General features: G+C 43.0%; 1 long non-coding RNA gene across 1 annotated transcript in view; it reads right to left on the bottom strand.

The window, feature by feature from the left end:
- Nucleotides 1–10,404, bottom strand: part of LOC144588629 (uncharacterized) — a 38,293-nt gene extending 27,889 nt beyond the window's left edge. The window contains exon 1 of the long non-coding RNA XR_013544258.1: nucleotides 6,455–10,404. This is a non-coding gene — a long non-coding RNA (uncharacterized LOC144588629). The remainder of the gene's footprint in view (nucleotides 1–6,454) is intronic.
- Nucleotides 10,405–13,350: the final 2,946 nt, after the last annotated feature.

The following is a 13,350-nucleotide window of genomic DNA, read 5'->3' as shown; positions in this document are numbered from 1 at the left end:
TCTACAGAACTTGTGGTGGAGTTGACTCATCAAATCCCCACTGATTCAATGGGCCTACTCTAGTTACAACGCACTGCACTAAGCAACAGGACTGCAGCCAGGAATTTGTACCGGTTGTGAATTTTAGATTTTCTGAACTACATAGTATGCAACATCTAGGATACCAATATTCTCCGTTATCCCATCCCCATAGTTAGATACACTGGACTCAAGGCAGCTCATGGACTGTGATGGAAGGCTTGTCATCCCAAACTTTGAGGGGTGAGTAGTACTCTCTTGTCCTTGTTGTGAGCTGCTTATGAATAGCTGTTAGTCTTTTGGACCTCTAGAATGTTCTAAAACCTTTCTTTCCATCTCAGTAACAGGTTGCCCTTGTGAGCTCTGTTGCCCCATAGGGGATGCATCATGTTGGAAATAGAAGCTGCTGGGATGAACTGATTTCTGAAAATTTCCTAGCAAATGTGAACATAAGGGGAGACAGCTGATGGGAGGTAATTGTTTTAATTGGCTACTGCTCCATTAAAATTTCTTTTTGTAATGACAGATTAAAAAAAAACAACAACAGCCCACCACACATGATATTGTTAGAAGGCAATTCCATTTCCCCTCCCCCTTGAGCAAAGATTAGGATATGTTTCAGGTTCTTCTAGACAAATTATTCAGGCCTCCCTTCTCCTTATATCCTCTGATTGTACATGTATGTAAATTTCTCTGCAAACCCCCCATATTCAAGAATGGAGAGTCTGCATCTTCTGTATCCATTTCCCACTTTCCACGGGTAAAGTGCAGCCTCAAGATGGTGCATGGAATGGGTGGGTTGCTCATTGTCTACAGCATTCCTGTTCAAATACTTATGGGTCCTCCATCACACAACATTTATTCTTATGGAAAAGCTTGCCACCCTATTCTTGAAGGGTTCCTGGTGGTACTGAGTTGGAGATCTCTCTGGTTCCTCCCCTTCCCAACCAAGACTGGTGCTGTGCTTGCCGCTTCATGGACAGCTTTGGACCTTCCCCACTAACCCCACCACCAAGTGCCTTTGGTGTGTATGTCTGCTTATCTATGCATCCCTCCCTTTCTCTAGGCTAGACGTGTGAGTGAATTCACTCCAATTCCAAAAGACAGCTGGATCAGTAGAGAACCCTGTGGCTTTCCAAGGGCCAGATAAAGGATAACTTATACCCATTAAAGCAAAGGGCACATGGAAGGGGCTTTGTTGAGGCCTGAAGGCCACTGCAAATAGAACATGTGCAGACCACCCACCCCTGTGTTAGCACTATTAAAAGGTATTTCCCTAGAGGGCGTAGAATCTCCCACTCCCTTCTTTTAAGGGGGTTGGGCTGTATGTGGTGATGGCAACCAAGGTCTGTCACTGGGGAAAGGGATGTTGGTCTTTGTCTGCTGGACAAGAGAGTTTCGGAGTACACCAGACTAAGAAAGAAAAATCTATTTATCGGTGACACCCTTTTTGCACTTCCAAGACTGTATCTGACAAATATGTGAGGCTAAAAATACACATTTTTTAAAAATAATAATGTAACTATACATTAGTCAATGAGGGAAATGTATAAAAATGCAAATGTTCAGAAAAACCTGTACAAATATATGCATGGATTTCCAAGTGAGAAGGAAAAAAAGTAGGTTCATGGGCCAATACTGAACCTGGTTGAGATACAAATGCTAGCATTCTTCTGGTTTCCATATCCCTCCATTCGTATCTCCATTCCTGGAGAGGTTTGCTCTGGCCACGGTGACACATCCCTGAGCTATGTCCTGGCTGGATTACTGTAATGGGCACTATGTGGACTGCCTATGGAAAGTGCCAAGAAACTTTAGTGGGTCCAAAATGCAGCAGCCAGATTGCTGACTGGGGCTGGTTGCAGGGATTACATGATCCCGCTGTTACAGGCACCTTCACTGGTTGCCGATCAGTGACCGGGAACAATTTGAAGTGCCATTTTTAACCTATAAATTCCTAAATGGCCTGGGTCCAAGCTATTTCAAAGCCTTTATATCCCAATATGAGCCAGCTCGAGTGTTAAGATCATCAGGGGAGGCCTTTCTCTCAGTCCCACCACCTTAACAGGTACATCTGAGGGGGACACAAGAGAGAGCCCTCTCTGTTGCTTTGGAACTCCCTCCCATGAGAGGCCAGACTGGCTCCATCTTTACTGTCCTTCCGCAAGCAGGCAAAGACTTTTCTCTTCAGACAAACTTTCCCTGAGTGACTGCCTTCCTGAGTGGGGTTTTTAACATGGATTGTTATGGCTTACTGCTTTTAATATGTTTTTACTGTTGTTTTTGTTTGCCATTTCTCAGAGTTTGTTTCTTTTTAACATTTGTATACTTATTGTTTATCAGCTTTAAATATTATCTTTTAAACATGTAAGCCACCATGGGCCTTTTTAAAGGAGAAAAGTGGGGTAAAAACATTTTAAGCAATAATAAAAATAATAATCTCTGCATCAAACATGGGGAACAATTATTTTGAGTTTTCTCTCTATTTTAATTTAACATCATTCAAAAGCATGTATATGAGTTAGGTTATGATAATATAACCAAGAACTTCATTCCTCTTCTAGATTCTCTCTTGCGCTGAAGACTAGAGCACCTCACAGTTATTTCTACTTCGGATGCAGGAGATCTAAACAACATTGTTTAGAGCTCCTGCATCCAAAGTACAAATAACTAAGACTTTGCTAAGACTTTTCTGCCATAAGGTTCCTTCCTACACTTCTTTTCTCACTTGTTGTATCTTGAATGATCAGCTGTTGCAATCTCCGTTTTTCATCTTAGGGCAGAAGCAGTCTAGCCTTCTGCATCTTATGGTTTGGATTTTTTTAACCTCTTGGTCTTTATGAATTTGCTCTAGTACTTTTTCATTGGTCACCCATCTGACCAAATAATTTTTTTTAGCATCCTGAGATAAACCCACATTCTAAAAGCTTCTGTCTTTTTAAATCACCATCACCATCACCATCACCATCACCATCATCATCATGATGTACTATTAACTCAACTATGATTTATGGCAACCATTTGCAGGATTTGCCAGGTAGTGAATATTCATTCAGAAGTGGTTTGCCATTCCTTTCTTCTGGGGGCATCCTTGGACACTGTATCTTGTCCGAGGCCACATAGGCTGGCCTCTGCTCTCAATCTTTGGCTCCACAGCCAGGTACCTTGGCCCCTGAGCTATCCAGCCAACTCTTTTTAGGTAATAGCTTGTGTTAAAGTGCTCAGTTCCTCACCATAAAGAACACATGACAAAACAATGTCCTTTCCCAAAGCCAGTTTTAAGATTTTGCTGCCAATTACATCCTTCATGTTAAAAAAAAGTGCTCCAGGCCATCGATACTTTGATTTCTATTGTATGGCTATAATCTCGGTGTTCATATAATAAAAGAAACGCAAGGAGAAATTCAGAAAATGGGAAGAGGTAGGATTTGATTTAAGAAAATAGAAGGCAAATCTATTCTTCCATTTCTCATTTGAATGCATGGTGTTTTCTTACTGGCATGCTACATTTCATATCAACTTCTCCTTGAAGTGGAATTTGCCAGTAAACCCGAATGATGCTCATCAGAATTCTGGATGTGCACCGAATCCATACAGCTTTGCCTCTGCTGGCTTCTTTAACACATCTTGATTAAAACCAAACATTAAATAAAACGGGGGCCTTGCACATGGATCCGGACATTGCTCTGCCTTCCTACCCCATCTTGGTTGTGCAGACTCTGATGAGAAAAACACTGGTTAACTTCTTACAAAGGCATATGTGAGAGCAGCCAGAAGAAAAGAATGCTTTGGAAGCTCAGTGACTTATTTTTATTTGTAAAGATTTATGAACAGAAAGAGAAAGAAAAGTTTAATACTTCACAGAAGAGGATGCTGGCAAAAGGGACGCTAAACAAAAGAAAGCAACTGAATAGCAAACACTCTTTATGGGAGGGGAATTGCTCTTTAGGCATAAAGAAGAAGAGACCTGGCAATCATACAGCCAACCCGGCTGCTTTCTGATTGGGACACAAGGGTGAGATCTTGCTAACAACACACAGATCTGTATATTTAATTGCGACCCGGTTGTATGTTCCCGTTGCGGGAGGATGCAGATGACAAGCGAATTATATATATATATTTCTAAAGTTGACAAAACCAGGAAGGAAATAACTGGCAGATGAAAAGACAGCCAGTGCTGAGCTAACAGGCAAACACATCTGTACAAAGTCACCTGCTTTCTGTGGGGAGCAGGAGTTTGTTTTATTCTGCATCTCCTGAGTTTTATCGACTGTCTGTGTGATGGGCGCGGGAGCGAGAAAAAGAGAAGCACTAATGCGCCCAGTTTAGGATATAAACATGCAGATGAGATCACAGATCTGACACCATGTTTCAGGCAGGACTTTAAACAGAGGAATAATACAGGCTTTCTCCCGCTGTGGAAAAGGAAAACAGAAAGCAAAAGAGAGGGTGCCATTAAAACAAAACAATTGCAGCCTGATCCGAGGTGTGTTTTCTGAAAAGAGCTGCTCAGTTCAGTGAGACTTAGGTCCCAAGTACATGCACAGAGGGCTACAACCAGGAAGTCTTGTGCATATAAAATACATGCATCTTTTTAGCTGTATACATATATCTAATACAAAATATCTAATAAAAGTGTTACAGTAGGGCTAGAGCTCAGAAAACTTACTTTGTTGGATTACAGTATAGCTAGATCAGTCCATATCAGGAAACAAGGATCAAGTCTCCTGTTAAGTTAATGGCTCTTAATTGTCCATTCAAGGCCGGACTACCCTCATACATTTACCACTGAAACAGGGATAATTTGCAGCAACATCCTGTTCCTGGGGAAATCAATGCATTTTTTCTCTCTCTCCCAGCTTTGGTGAGGATTGCACTGAGCTCAAAGGGAACAGAGAAAGCAGAAAGTGAGTGATGGGTCTTAATAGTAGTCCTGCTAGCTATTCAGAACATCCCAGGACATTGACCTTGTGAGTCCTGGCTCCACCACACCATGGGTACCTACCCGTAAGCATGAGAAGGTAATATTAAAAATGTAAGATAGTGTATTAAAATGCAGTAAAATCTCATTTAAAACTTAAAAAAATTGCTAGGATCTTATTGCCCAAATCTGGAGTGAAAGGAAATCATGTACAGCTCCCCTCCAGTCTGGTAGTTTGTCACATGCCTTTTCTCGCATTGGTTCTGAGATAGCTGACATGAGTGGTCATGCAGTGGGAGCCTGCCAGAATTGGGAGAAACGGTTAGGTGATTTTCCCACCCCTTTCCATTTAGGCAACAGGATTCTAGCCCATATTGGTAACACTTAACATTAATATCCCCAGTTACTTTGTCTCCCCAAATGTTGCTGTAGGTCAAGGTCATCATAACTCACAAAGCATAGTCACACAACAAAAATATTTAATCTGTTATTTGGCTGCCTGTTAGCTGAAATAGCCACAGACATGCATTGATAGCAAAAGCGCTTTGAGTTTACCTTTAACAAAGGGAGCGGTCTACAATGATGTGTGCAACATACATCTAACTATCTACGTCCACAATCTATGTCACTTTCCTGGTGTCACTTCTTGAGCTGGCTGAAGTGAATTAGCTATCTGGTTGTGGAGTTGGAGGTAAGATGTTCAGGTCCCCAGTGTGCATCCCAGAAGAGCAAGCCTGTGTGGCCTTGGGCAAGCTGCACAGTTCCAGGGCCAGCCATTCCCTTCTTCTTTTCTCTTTACCTAGAAAACCCTGAAAAGGGTCACCAAATCAGAATTCTCTCTCTCTTTTCCTATCTGGAGATTTCAGGATCAAAAACCTAAGAGCACGGGTGGGCCTTTCTGATGCCATAAGGGTGGGGAAAGGAACAGTTAAGAAAGTGGCAAAACTGCTTCTGGGCCAGCAGATTGTGGAAATGGACATGAAGGGGAACCAGTGTTTTGGCAACCAACTGCAGAGGGGTGGACATGGGCGTCAAACCTTTAAAGCCACTTCACATACAAAACGCAAACCTCTGCTACCACTGCCACCTCCTCTCAGCCTACAATTTACCTCTCTGCACGGAGAGCAGTGAAACATAGCAATTCCCCAAGAGCCTACCTGGTATCCAGGGACCAGGAATCCCTAGGACTGAGCATGTTCAATGGCCACAGAATGTTGACTGTTGGGCAGGGGTCAACAGAGAGGAGTAGCTGGAATCCTAAAACGGGAACATTTTGTACTGCAACATTTCCATGTAGATGTTCCTTGTGAGGAATGTGGATTTAAAAATAAGAACTGACTCGCTTAGCCTAATAGGAAGACCTTAGGAATGTTCCTTCTCTGGCAACTGCACCTCCCAGAATTCCCCAGCTAGCATGGCCATGCAGATGGGGGGATTCTGGGAGATGTCATGCTTGGAAGCGGCTTTTGCTGGTAATTTACATGCCTATTGATAGCCAAGGAGGTTGGGTCTCACCTGCAACTGGATGGAGTTGTTATTTCTGCATCCATATTTTCCATCCTCTTTCTGAACCCAGATGATGTTCCAGTGGGGAGGTGTTCAAGCATTCTGTGTTAAGATGGGGCGAGACCTTCACCCAGCTCTGGCGTGGACCCCCTCCCCCCATGGCTTTCTTTGCTTGTCTGCATGGCAACGAGCAGAATTAGGAGGCGTTTAACTTTTTGCCAAGTGTTTTCATTGCAGCTTTGCAGTTTGTCCCTTTGCTTTTAAGGGAACTAATAACATTCTCAGTGAGGGGCAAATCCTGTTAATGAACAAATTTAAAGTTCAACCTGTTATTCAAGTTCACAGCGACAGACTCCTGCTCACTGCTCTTTTAATAATGTTATACATGTTTCTTTCTCCTCCTCCCCCACCTCCCTTGCCCCTTGATTAACTTGGCCAAGCCTTTCAGCTCCGTCCCTCAGAACTAGAGGGTTGCTTTCCAGCTCCAAAGCCGGGATGGCAAAGGGGCCCTTTAATCCGACCTTAATTTGGCAACTTTTGTAAAACACATAAAAGCTTGGGTGCAACTTTTGTGCTCTCAAATGACTCCATCAAAGCCAAGCAGACCCACAGGAAGGTACACCCCACCCCACCCCCTCACCCCCAGCAAGTTCTTGTTGTCGTCTAGCTCATTCATTCTCTTTGGGGTTTGGGGGTAAGAGAGTCTGGTTTACACTATAAAATTCTCTCCAAGGGACAAGCAAGTAGGGGTTAGGAAGGAATGTCACCTCCATGAGAAGGCCACGCTACAAAGGGATTTAGGGCTGACCTAGGCCAAGAGGGAAAGAATGTTACCCTCTGCATGAGATCATCATCCTCACCACTGACACCGTCCTTTTTTCTGCAGCCTTTCTTCTCCTTTGGTTTCCAGACCTGTCATCACAAGCAATCTGCACCAGGCTCCAGTACTGATGGGTACGTGCTGAGTGGAGCATCCATGCTTCTTCCCAGTTTCCATAAAAATTCAAAGCAAGAACACTGAGATTCTTGATGTGATGGCAGGGAATGTTACAGAACATGTTTAGCTAGGTTTGGGTCATTGGCAATGAGGTAGTGGTGATTGTTTCTACTGACAACCCTATGGACCTGTGAACGTAAGAACATAAGAAGAGCCCTGCTGGATCAGGCCAAGGGCTCATCTAGTCCAGCTTCCTGTATCTCACAGTGGCCCCACCGGATGCCTCTGGGAGCACACAAGACAACTAGATACCTGTCTCCTGATACCCCTCCCCTGAATCTGGCTTTTGGAGGTACCTTCCTTCTAAGCCTAGAGATTGTACATCCCCATCACGGCTTGTGACTTTTCCTCCAGAAATCTGTCCAATCCCCTTTTAAAGGCATCTAGGCCAGATGCTATCACCACATCCTGTGGCAAGGAGTTCCACGGTGAAGCTGGTTTACACTCGAGCAAAGCACTCAGCCATCTAGGGGTGCTCAGAAGAGAATTTAACTCCATTTAATATTTGACTGAGATTACCCATTTTGCACCTTCTTTCACTGAAAAGCTCGTGCACTCCCGCCCCCCAATAAAGCAAGCAGCTGGAAGTATGTACAGCTGAAAAATACACATAAGCATGCCGCAGTCCAGGGGTGGGTAAAGTACAGGCAGGGGTTGCATGCGGTGCGTCCCCACCCCCAATAAATCATTGTGCCACCAGCCCCATCAGATTCCTCTGGTTCTCCATCAACATCTCCTCCCCCATCTTAATCAGAACCACTTCAGTCAATGTAGGAACATGTGCATTGATGAGTCCATTACAGAAATGCTTACCTTACAGAATATGCAATTAATATGCAATGAATTTCAATGCAGAAGAATATACAAATCTGATGTCATGAATCAGGAATGCAGGTGAGAATCTTATCAATTGAGATTATATTCTGAGAATCTTGACGTTTGAAGATCTTTTTTGGGGGTTTTTTTGCACGTGGTATAAATTTGTTGTAAACTGTATTTACATGAACACATTGTAGTGTGGAGTTCACTTACTGATAAACCTCTACTTTATCCCATTTCCCTCAAATATTTCCCTTCTCCAAGACCCCAATCGCTTAAATAGCAAGCAAATGGTACCTGACACTTGATGTAGTATATTGCTAGACTGGCCTTCAGACTCCTGGATAGCCCCAAAGGCCCATTCCAGGGCCACAGAGCATACTTAGTTCTCTGTGGGATTTACAGGTTGGGTCCCTTGAAGTTTTCTTCCTTTTTTTAAATACTTGTGCAAAATTCATATTTTTCCAAGAATACCAATACTTCACTTTTCTGAATAGATAAGGCTGTTTAGGCTAGGTAAGTGTGTGTGTGTGTGTGTGTGTGTGTGTGTGTGTGTGTGTGTGTGTGTGTGTGTGTGTGTGTGTGTGTGTGTGTGTGTGTGTGTGTGTGTGTGATCAAAGAATGAATTTTGTTCAATTCAACAGGACAGACCCAAGACAGAGAAATATTCTTACCAAAGCAATGCAGTCATGTTAATTCTGTAGCAAGACAGAGACCTCACTCTTGTGGAAATGTATGTACTTCTCAGATTCCCCTTAAGTGACCTATCTTTTATCATATATATATTGAAGAAATTGAACAAAATTCATTCTTTTTCAAAAAAATCATTTTCATGCCCATTTGTATTAATTTAATTGCTATGTTTTGTGTCTAATTTGTTACTGACAGAGTTATAATCAAAGACAGCTCATGTCCAAATAGGGAAGGGGGGAACCTCTCCTGAAATTGTGGGATAAGCCTCCCCACTAAGCTTATCCATCAGTCATCCATGCTTACAGTGATTAACCAGTTGCTATGTACTAACCAACCTTGTTTAGGGTTAAATAGAGATACACACACACACCCCGTCTAAGTCTACAGCTCTAGCCATTTTGCTGCACTGCATCAATTTCTCAGTCATACTCGTATCTGTTACAGCAGCTTATTGAACAATACCTGATAGATCCAGGCTTTTGTTTTCTAGAATTCAACTAGAGTCTGTAGAAGAGCCTCTTTTTTTTCATTCTTCTTTTTCTCTATGATTCCCTGCTCACGTGCTCTCCCCCCACCCCCATGTTTGGTCTGAGTTTGTTCTTGGGGGTTGTTGGAGAGTAAGTATGCAGTGGTGTGGGTGTGATGGATTCAGTTTGTCGATTCAGCCCTTTGAAAGAATTATTACCTAATCCCATGTCCATTTTTGTAAAGGAATCATGTCCATATTTCTTTCTAAGGAAAAAAAACTATACTTGGTTATTAGAGAAACACAGTTGTGACAGGAAAGGTGACAGAAGCCTTAGTTCTGGCTAACTAAAGTGGAGATGTCAAGAGCCATGGGGCTCTCTCTCTCTCTCTCCCCCTCCCTCCCTCCCTCCCTCCCTCTGGGCAGTTTACAACACAATAAAACAATCACACTTTTAAAAAAATCAAACATAATAGTTACACAAAAATTAAAATCAAATCAAAATGCAACATACAATCACAAATAAGCAAACACCATTGACACAATCATCTCTAAAGAATAAAGGCAAGGTATCTCCTCCTTGAAGAAACAAGAGAGGCGTGAAAAGGAAGAAAGTGACAATAGAAGCTGTAAGAAGAGCCATCTAAAGTTAAAGGATGGTCAGAGCATGTAAATGTCAATCTAGGAAACCCTAGGAGGTTGTCTATTCTTCCCGTGTGAATGCACGTAACTTCTTGAATGGAAGCTAAGTTGCATCCAGTCATTTCCAATGGAGATATTCTGGAATAGCATGAGAGGTGGCATTGGAAGAGGAGTTGCGGGTGGGGTCCTCTCTTCTTTTCCTCTAAAGGTCAGCCTTTCTTACGTCTAATTCACTTAAGAGGAACACTCTGGATCCAATCCATGGTGCTGAAGCTAGGATTCAAATTAGAGTTGTGATCTGTAGCTCTTACAGTGTTATCCTGTGGATCTTGTGCTACTTGCTGGGGCCTACTTTTTACTAAATGTGTTTTGGATTGCAGAGGTTTCTCCTCTATTACTCCAGCTGCTGCTTCTAGACTGATATCACCCCATACAATACACCTGATGGGGATTCTGCCAACACTGTAGAATTGAGTTCTGATAATATCAGCACATTGAATCATCATATCAGATCAGGGCTGGCCCTACCATGAGGCACAGTGAAACAACTGACTCAGACAGCAGATTTGGGATGTCATGAAAGGGTAGCAATTTGTTTTATTGTCTAATTCAGCGGTGAGCAAAGTACAGACCATGGATTTCATGTATCGCCATACCCCAACCCCTTTAACATTCCCAGGACTGAAAAAAAACCCACCAAATAGGCCCACTATAACGCAATTTCAACCACGTTTTTCTGATGTCTGAAGCAGAAAATCACACTAGCCCATTTCCTCCTCTGTGGCAACAAAAACACAACTTCCAAAATCCAATGGAATGTTTATGCCTGTGTGAAGCACAACAGAATAACTCTGAGTGGTAAACAGTTGCCAGTTAACAACTCCTGGTTGAACTCATAGTTGTGTGACATGGTACACAACTAGAAATTCAACTGAAGCATTGTTAAATAGTGGCTGTTTGCCACTTCCAGTTATACCACTGGTCTTAAACCAACATAAACATTTGATTGGGAATGTGGTAAATAATCTATAGAATAATAGACCATTTGCTGCTCTTTAAATGATACTTCAAACCTACAGTCTAAGATGGTTGCCTCAGTCTGTTAAATAGTAGGGCCGGCTCTGTACTACTACGGAATGTTATATCAGCTTCCTACTCTTCCTCTCCAATCTTCACCCATTGGGGCCTTTGAAGAGAAACTTCTCACTTACCACTTGAACCCTCCTGTTCCTCAGTCCTGAGTTAGGTAGCTAAGCCTCTGAGGCAAAGGGCAGGGGCCAGTACTTGTAATCTTTAGAAACCAGCTGGGTTTTTTTTTCCGACCAGGGTGTGATAGGTACCATTAAAAGCACAGGGATATTTCCCCTGCAGAGAAACTATGGCAGCTTGGCTAGAGGGGTGGGCTAGGGAGCAATGCCCTCCTTAGTGCCACATGGCAGCCCGGAGAGGAGTGTAAGGCCCTGTTGTGGTGACACAAGAGTCCCCCCTCGCCCCCACAACCCCAAAGTACAGCTGATAGGGGGGATTGGCCAGATGGGTCACCCTCGTCTCAGCTTGTGCTTCGGTGGCATTTTTTTTCCAGGCCCCTGGGCTGCAGAGGAGCTTGATATAATCACCATGACAACTTGCCATCTATGAGCATACAAATCATGGAGATGAAATAGACAAAAGATTAGGGCTGCCCTGAAAAAGTACAATAAGTTTCTTATTTAGCATTTAGATAACTGCCTTGCCTTTCGGAGCAGGCTTCAAAGTTGAACCCAGTTTAGACCAAGAGGATTAATTCTTTCTCCCGCATGCTTCATTGAATCTCTCATTACCAAACTTTGTCTGTATTGATGTAAGATTTGATTGAAGATTAGAGCATTTAGCAAATCTTGCTTTTCTGCATGTATCAGGCCTTTTCAAGCACAATCCGGTGCTGCCCCAGTGGTCAATACCCTTACTTTTATCCAGTGTCTGCTTCATTTAAACTTAATCAACTCCATCAATGAACTGGAACAGGGAAACGTCCCTGTGGTAAGAATGCTGTGCTCTTCTTAGATAATTCTTTGGTCCCATTCCCCAATCTGTTGGTGCTAAACCCAAAATTGCCCTGTGATGAACTTCATCAATATGATAATGACAATTGGGGCTTGATAGCTGTCTTCTCTCTGTGTGTGCGTGCGTGCTTGTGCTTGTGTTTGTATACACACAAAAGGAAGGAGGTTCAGTATGAAACTGGTACAGTGACTTGTACCCATTGTTCTTATCAAGCTCTTCCTAGCTTGCTTGTGTGTATGTGTGCTGATGGGTTGGTTAGAGGTTATCCACTTCCTCTTACCAAAACTTCCTGTGCTCTTGGACCTACCTCAAGCTGGAAAGAGCATTTCTGAGGCCTGGAACATGTGATGCAGCAAATCCCTGTGCATTTTATTTTGGGTAACATATAGCTGACAGGGATAGATGACTGCTAAGTTGTAGCCACCATTTATGTCTGAAGCCCTGGGCCAAACTGGAATGGATCATTTGCAGGCCTCCAGAAATTGTGGGACTACAATGCCCACCAGTTCCCACGGACAGCCAGTGGTGTGGGCTAATGGAAGTTGCAGTCCAACCATGTCTAGCATGCCACAGATTGCCTACTTCTGACTTAGCACATTTATTAGAACTACTGGATAGCTCAGTGGTTTAGGTATCTGATTGCCGAAGCAGAAGTTAGGAGTTCGATTCCGCACTGTACCTCCTTGACAGAGGCTGAACTTGATAATCCATAGGGTCCTTTCCAGCTCTGCAGTTCTAAGATGATTATTATTTTCCTTTTTGTTTTGTAAGCAACCTCATCCCTGGAAGTGATTTCTACTACATGTATAAAGTGGTTTGCCCACCCCAACCCCCAGTGCTATAACTAACCTGTTTACAGAGGGCACCACATTCCATTTTTCCCCCTTTTTAGTATTTAATCACTGACCTTCTTTATTGTGAAGAATTAACTACTGTCCTCTGTAAGGAAGGGGATTTGTAGTCCAGAGCCCAGCTAGGCAGCTGAATGTGCTGGCTAGTTGTCTTGAATTATTTCCCAGCTTTCTTTCCCCTGTCAACAAGTTTCCCAGTAGTAAAGGACAGATCAATCAGTGCTGACAGGGTGCATGTGAAGCTTTTACTGTGTAAATCTGGACCTCTTGTCCCAGCCCCGTTGCTGCTGTATCTGTATATCATTTTTATACGGCTACCAGTAGAGCAATTTCCAAAGTATTTGCAAGGAAAATGGATGTCCCCATCTGTTCCCAGCGTCATAAATGTGCCACT

This window comes from Pogona vitticeps, chromosome 4, assembly GCF_051106095.1.
Source record: "Pogona vitticeps strain Pit_001003342236 chromosome 4, PviZW2.1, whole genome shotgun sequence".
Lineage (NCBI taxonomy): Eukaryota > Metazoa > Chordata > Lepidosauria > Squamata > Agamidae > Pogona > Pogona vitticeps.
This window is presented reverse-complemented; position numbering and strand designations above follow the sequence as displayed.